Source organism: Schistocerca nitens, chromosome 6 (genome assembly GCF_023898315.1).
Source record: "Schistocerca nitens isolate TAMUIC-IGC-003100 chromosome 6, iqSchNite1.1, whole genome shotgun sequence".
In the NCBI taxonomy this organism is placed as follows: domain Eukaryota; kingdom Metazoa; phylum Arthropoda; class Insecta; order Orthoptera; family Acrididae; genus Schistocerca; species Schistocerca nitens.
The window spans coordinates 714,044,804-714,051,856 of record NC_064619.1 but is presented as its reverse complement, the minus strand read 5'-3'; positions in this window follow the sequence as shown (position 1 = coordinate 714,051,856).

Here is a 7,053-nt window from a genome sequence, read left to right as displayed (position 1 = left end):
GCAAAAGATCTGTACGAGGAAACGAGAAAATTCTGGTCCTATTGTAACCTCCCCACAAAATTTATTAAGTTGAAATTATAATAATTATTATGGATAGCGATTCTAATTTTTGTGTAACCTCAGAACAAAATTGGTTCCCATTTATAATCTCCGTGCACAAATGCATTCAGATTTAACGTACCCACAAAATTCTTTTCTCATTTAATGTAAGCACGAAACAGAAAAATTCTTAAACCTCATAATAAAAATAAACTCAGTAACCTGGTAAAAATTTGGACGACAGCAGTGCTGCGTCGTGGCCCTGTAAGATCATTCTGAATAAAAAACAAAAATTCTTACCTCCATAAAAAAACGGCGAATATATCTGCTCTTACCTATTTTTTTTTTTTTTTTTTTGGCACAGCTCCTTGCAATGCTGGCTTATACATTTGTGATTTGTGAAAGGAAACAACTGATTTTTTTGGAATGAATGCTTTTAAAAAAAAATACTTTATATTACCAAAATTATTATTAGAACATTTTTAGAACATTTGGATGACAGTTCAGATACATTACTAGATATGCGCGACGCTACTTCTTTACCTTATACAATAATACTCCATCTCCAGATTCCCGACCAGAGCAGACTGCAGACAAGCGCAGACAACCACAGACTAGCGACTAGCAACAACTAACTGCTACAGTTACACAGTTCGTACTGCAGTCAACATTGCTCTCTGGTCAGCGATTCTATATCGCAGGCAGCGCATACCTCTTACATAATCCTCCACTGGGGGGGGGGGGGGGGGGGGGGGCAAAAATTTGGCAGCGATGGTGAGTCAATTGGACGTACCATGAGCAACAAATTTTTCTTAATTAACTAAGTTTACAGTCACAGAATATGTACATATATATGAGTGCATAACATGAAATAAAATATAGTGCACATGCACTGAGTACAGAACATATCAAGAAATCACAAAATGTATACGCAATGAGTACAAAACATATTAACAAATGACATAAAGTGCACACGCACTGTAGTACAGAACATATCAAGAAATCACAAAATGTATACGCAATGAGTACAAATCATATTAACAAATGACATAAAGTGCACACGCGCTGTAGTATTCTTTTTTTTTACCATTTTACAAGAACCTGGATAGGAAAGGGAAGGATTGCATCATGGTTGTAGCACAGTAGGATGCACGTAGCTGCACTGAAAGTCCATATCTTTCTACAGAAGCACAACACCAGGTGAGACAATCTGAAGTTCTCTTCCCTGAAGTATTAATCAGTGTAGCCAAGACACTGAAATGTCGTATTAATATTCAATGTTATCATTTTGGTAGTACATTAGGTACACCAAACAGTGGGACCATAATAACATCTCCACCGCTCAAGGTGGTGGACAGCATGTCGTGTCAACACCACGTTCTTGTAAGGTACACCAACGTAGAATTAGCGCAAAAACCAAGTATAGTGCTCCATAGTCATGAGGATAGACAGGACAACGGATCTTGCAGTAATTCCTGGTAATTAGGTCAGAAGGTGAAGGACATTAAGTCTTATGCCAGTCATCACTGAGATTTACACTAGTCTATCAACTGATTTGAGTAATTGGTGGCACTCATCGCCTAGTTAGTGAACATCTCTGTACTATGTATGAAGTATTACAGAATAATGTTCATAAGTCATCTGATTACAGTGAACATTGGCACTCATTGCCCAGTTACAAACCATTTTATGCATTATTCAAAAGTGATCATTCAACAAGAGTTAATTAATGGCATACTATTTACATAATTCAGCTAGTTATAATAATCATTGGCACTCATTGGCCAGTTACAAACCATCAGAAGTCATCCTTCAAAACAGGAGTTAAAAAGTGTAGCATCAAGCTACTAGTATTCATATATATATAGCATGTAGGTGACATAATAAAAATATAAGAAACAGTGGCGTTCATTGGCCAGTTACTAAACACATAGCAAGTATTAAATATTACAAAACATTTTCATCATTCAAGTGACATACGACATATTTAAAATAATTATTGACACTCATTGGCCAGTTACAAATCATCAGAAGTCATCCTTCAAAACAGGGGCTAATGAGTGTAGCATCAAGCTACTTCTTCTTCTTCTTCACGCGATCAGGCCCAGAGGACCGCGCGCCACCACAGTTAGAGCTCTCCATCCGTCTCTGTCTTCTGCTATCTGTCTCCAGTTTCCCGTGACTCCCAGCTGCAACAGGTCTTCTCTCACTCCATCGATCCACCTCTTTCTAGGTCTTCCCACTGGTCTGCTGCCTGACGGGATCCAGTCCATTGTGATTTTGGGCCATCTTGTTGCCTCCATTCTAACAACATGTCCAGCCCATTGCAGTCTTTTGCTTCTCATCACTCCCAAGATGTTAGGCTCCTTGTACAGCTCTTCTAATTCAGTGTTATGGCGTCTTCTCCATTCTCCAGTAGACTGATCTCTGACTGGTCCAAATATTTTCCTGAGGACTTTCCTTTCAAATGTTAGCAGTCGCTTAAGGTCTTGTTTTCGAGTGCTCCAGGTTTGAGAACCATAAAGTACTACTGGCATTATTAATGTCTTATACAACCGTAGCTTTAGTTGTTGCGAGACACTTCTACATTTTAATATAGGGTCTAGAGAGTGATAGTATCTGTTTCCCGCCTGCAGTCGTGCTTTTATCTCTGCTTCAGTTGATGTTACTTCTGTAAAAAATGATCCAAGGTATTTGAACTCTTTCACATGTTTATACATGGTGTTGTTCACAATTAAATCTTGAGAGTTCTGGATCTTTCTTCCTATGGTCATATACTCTGTCTTTTCAGAGCTAATTTGTAGACCGATCCTAGCTGCCAATAACTCCAAGGTCTGGATACTTCTCTTCAGATCTTCTTGTGTGCATGCTAATAGTGCAATGTCGTCTGCATAGGCCAGATATGTAATGTGTTCATTACCAATTTGAATGCCCTTGATGTTTTCTTTGTTGAAATCCCGCATTACCTTCTCAAGTGCCAGGTTGAAGAGGACAGGTGATAGCCCATTTCCTTGGCGTAATCCTGTTACAACTTGGAAGCTTTCTGTCATTTGATTGCCTACCTTAACCTTAAGTTTTGTGTCATTTAGGCATACCTCTACCAGTTTGACCAACTTCTTTGGTATACCAAACTCTGTCATAGTTCTAATCAGGCTAGGTCTATGTATACTGTCGTAAGCCTTCTTGAAGTCTACAAACAGGAGATGTATCTCTCGTCCGTATTCGTACATTTTTTCACAGACCTGTTTTAGGACAAAAATCTGGTCCGTGGTTGATCGCCCTGCCTGGAAACCTCCTTGGTATTCTCCAATTATGTCTGTTGCTATAGGTTTTATTCGTTCTAATAGGCAGTTGGAGAAGATCTTATAACAGGTGTTGAGTAGCACTATGCCCCTGTAGTTGTCACATACGGATTTGTCTTTCTTTTTATATATGGGGCATATCACAGCTACCTTCCATTCCTCTGGTATTTCATGTTTTACCCAAATTTGCTCGATTAGCTTGTGGATTTTGAAACAGAGGATTTCGTCTCCAGCCTTGAGAAGTTCAGCAGGAAACCGTCCTCACCTGGACTTTTACCATTCTTAAGGTTTTTAATCTGGTTCCTTATCTCTTCAATGGTGGGTGGAGGATATTCTGGGTCTACTGTTACTGGTTCATCAAACTCAAGTAGTTCGGTTGGTTCATCAGAGTTTAGTAATTCTCTGAAGTAATCCATCCATCTTCTTCCAATTTTTTGATCTTCTGTTAATATTCTTCTATTGGCATCTTTTATGAATCTGTGTTGATGGTATGTCCCTCCTTTAAACCTTTTCACTTTTCTATAAAGTTCTTTATACCTATTTCCATGAAAGTCTTGTTCAGCTTCCTCCATGATACTTTTAACATATTTTCTCTTTGCTTTCCTCAATGTGGCTTGGGTCTGCTGTCGTGTTTCTTCAAACTTCGATTTTTCTTCTTCTTGCATATTGCTTTGTATCCACAGTAGTTTGGCCCGTTGTCTCTCCCTGATAGCTCCCTCACACTCCTCATTGAACCACACTCTTTTTTCCCCTAGTTCGCTTTGGGATTACTTCTTGGGCTGTTTCTTTAATGGTCTCTGCAATCGTCTTCCAGTTCTGATCTACCACAGTATCTCCTTCCTCTTCATTCAAAGCCTCAAAACGGTTTGTTAGTGCTATCTTGAAAGTTCTTATATTATCTTCAGTCAGACTCTCATGGTCATATCGAGTGACTCTTTGCATTCTTTTGTGCTTCCTGGCTCTCCATATTGTTTTCATCCTTCCTCTGACAAGGAAGTGGTCTGATCCACATTCCGCACATCTTGCCGTTCTAACATTTTGTATCCACTTCTTTATTCTCTTCTCTACAATTACGTGGTCAATTTGGTTCACTGTTTTCCCATCTGGAGACACCCAGGTTCCTTTATACACTCCTGGAAATTGAAATAAGAACACCGTGAATTCATTGTCCCAGGAAGGGGAAACTTTATTGATACATTCCTGGGGTCAGATACATCACATGATCACACTGACAGAACCACAGGCACATAGACACAGGCAACAGAGCATGCACAATGTCAGCACTAGTACAGTGTATATCCACCTTTCGCAGCAATGCAGGCTGCTATTCTCCCATGGAGACGATCGTAGAGATGCTGGATGTAGTCCTGTGGAACGGCTTGCCATGCCATTTCCACCTGGCGCCTCAGTTGGACCAGCGTTCGTGCTGGACGTGCAGACCGCGTGAGACGACGCTTCATCCAGTCCCAAACATGCTCAATGGGGGACAGATCCGGAGATCTTGCTGGCCAGGGTAGTTGACTTACACCTTCTAGAGCACGTTGGGTGGCACGGGATACATGCGGACGTGCATTGTCCTGTTGGAACAGCAAGTTCCCTTGCCGGTCTAGGAATGGTAGAACGATGGGTTCGATGACGGTTTGGATGTACCGTGCACTATTCAGTGTCCCCTCGACGATCACCAGTGGTGTACGGCCAGTGTAGGAGATCGCTCCCCACACCATGATGCCGGGTGTTGGCCCTGTGTGCCTCGGTCGTATGCAGTCCTGATTGTGGCGCTCACCTGCACGGCGCCAAACACGCATACGACCATCATTGGCACCAAGGCAGAAGCGACTCTCATCGCTGAAGACGACACGTCTCCATTCGTCCCTCCATTCACGCCTGTCGCGACACCACTGGAGGCGGGCTGCACGATGTTGGGGCGTGAGCGGAAGACGGCCTAACGGTGTGCGGGACCGTAGCCCAGCTTCATGGAGACGGTTGCGAATGGTCCTCGCCGATACCCCAGGAGCAACAGTGTCCCTAATTTGCTGGGAAGTGGCGGTGCGGTCCCCTACGGCACTGCGTAGGATCCTACGGTCTTGGCGTGCATCCGTGCGTCGCTGCGGTCCGGTCCCAGGTCGACGGGCACGTGCACCTTCCGCCGACCACTGGCGACAACATCGATGTACTGTGGAGACCTCACGCCCCACGTGTTGAGCAATTCGGCGGTACGTCCACCCGGCCTCCCGCATGCCCACTATACGCCCTCGCTCAAAGTCCGTCAACTGCACATACGGTTCACGTCCACGCTGTCGCGGCATGCTAGACTGCGATGGAGCTCCGTATGCCACGGCAAACTGGCTGACACTGACGGCGGCGGTGCACAAATGCTGCGCAGCTAGCGCCATTCGACGGCCAACACCGCGGTTCCTGGTGTGTCCGCTGTGCCGTGCGTGTGATCATTGCTTGTACAGCCCTCTCGCAGTGTCCGGAGCAAGTATGGTGGGTCTGACACACCGGTGTCAATGTGTTCTTTTTTCCATTTCCAGGAGTGTATATTCTCTTCCTGTCGAAGTCAGTACTACTTATAAACAAGCCTTTTGCAGTCGCAAAGCTAACCAGCCTAGTGCCGTTATCACTGCTCACATCATGTAAACTGTGCTTCCCGATGGTCCCCATGAAGGCTGCTTCTTTCCCTATTTTCGCATTAAAATCTCCAAGGATAATTTTGTAATGTTCACTTGGTACATTGTCTAAAACTGTTTCTAATTCCTCGTAGAAAATATCTTTTTTGATGTCATCGCTTTCTTCGGTTGGGGCACGAAAATTTATATATATGAGTTTGTGTTTTCCCGTGTCTATGGTTAGGAGTGAGATTCTGGGGTTGATTGATTTAAAATCTGTGAGAGTGGTACAGAGTGATTTCTTCACTGCAAAACCAGTTCCTAGTGAGTGGTTTGTTTCTGAGGCTCCATGGAATATGACATAGTTTTCCATTTCTGTAGCTCCGGTTTCTGTCCACCTTGTTTCTTGCAGGGCCAATAGATCAATTTGATACTTACCTGCCTCCCTTACTACACATTTTGCTGCCCCAGGTTGGTATAGGCTTCAGAAGCATCAAACTACTGGTATTCATGTATAATATATACAGAAATCCTCTGCTCCAGCAACAAAATCAGCTACAAGTCCAAGTCAATGCAGATGAGCTACATAATAAAACCCGAAATCAGGTTAATGAACTAGAGGAACCGACTTGGAGTATTGTGGCAGGGAGGAGCTGGTACAGAAGAAACCAGAGTAATTATAAAACCATAATGGGTACCAAAAAGACGAAGAAATGCAAGCAGCAGAAACAACAGCATGGCTATACATCGGTAACTTAAAGAGAACCACCACAACTGCTACAGTAGTGAAATACCTTAACAAGAACGGAATACTGGGACAACTAGAATGTGAAGAACTGCGCACACTGGGCGACAAAAAAGCTTTCAAAGTAGACATTCCGTTTGAAAAGCTACAAGTCACACAAGAACCAGAATTCTGGCCAGAAAACATAAAAGTACGTCGATTTCGTTTCCCAAGACGATCAATGGAAGAGGGAGCACAGCTCAACTAAACTAAGAAGAAAACCAGAAGAGCAAGAAATAAAAGCAGTCTTGTGGAATACAGAGGGAGTAAAAAGTGCTCTTAACCTAACACCAACAGACATTCTGCAAAACTCGGATCT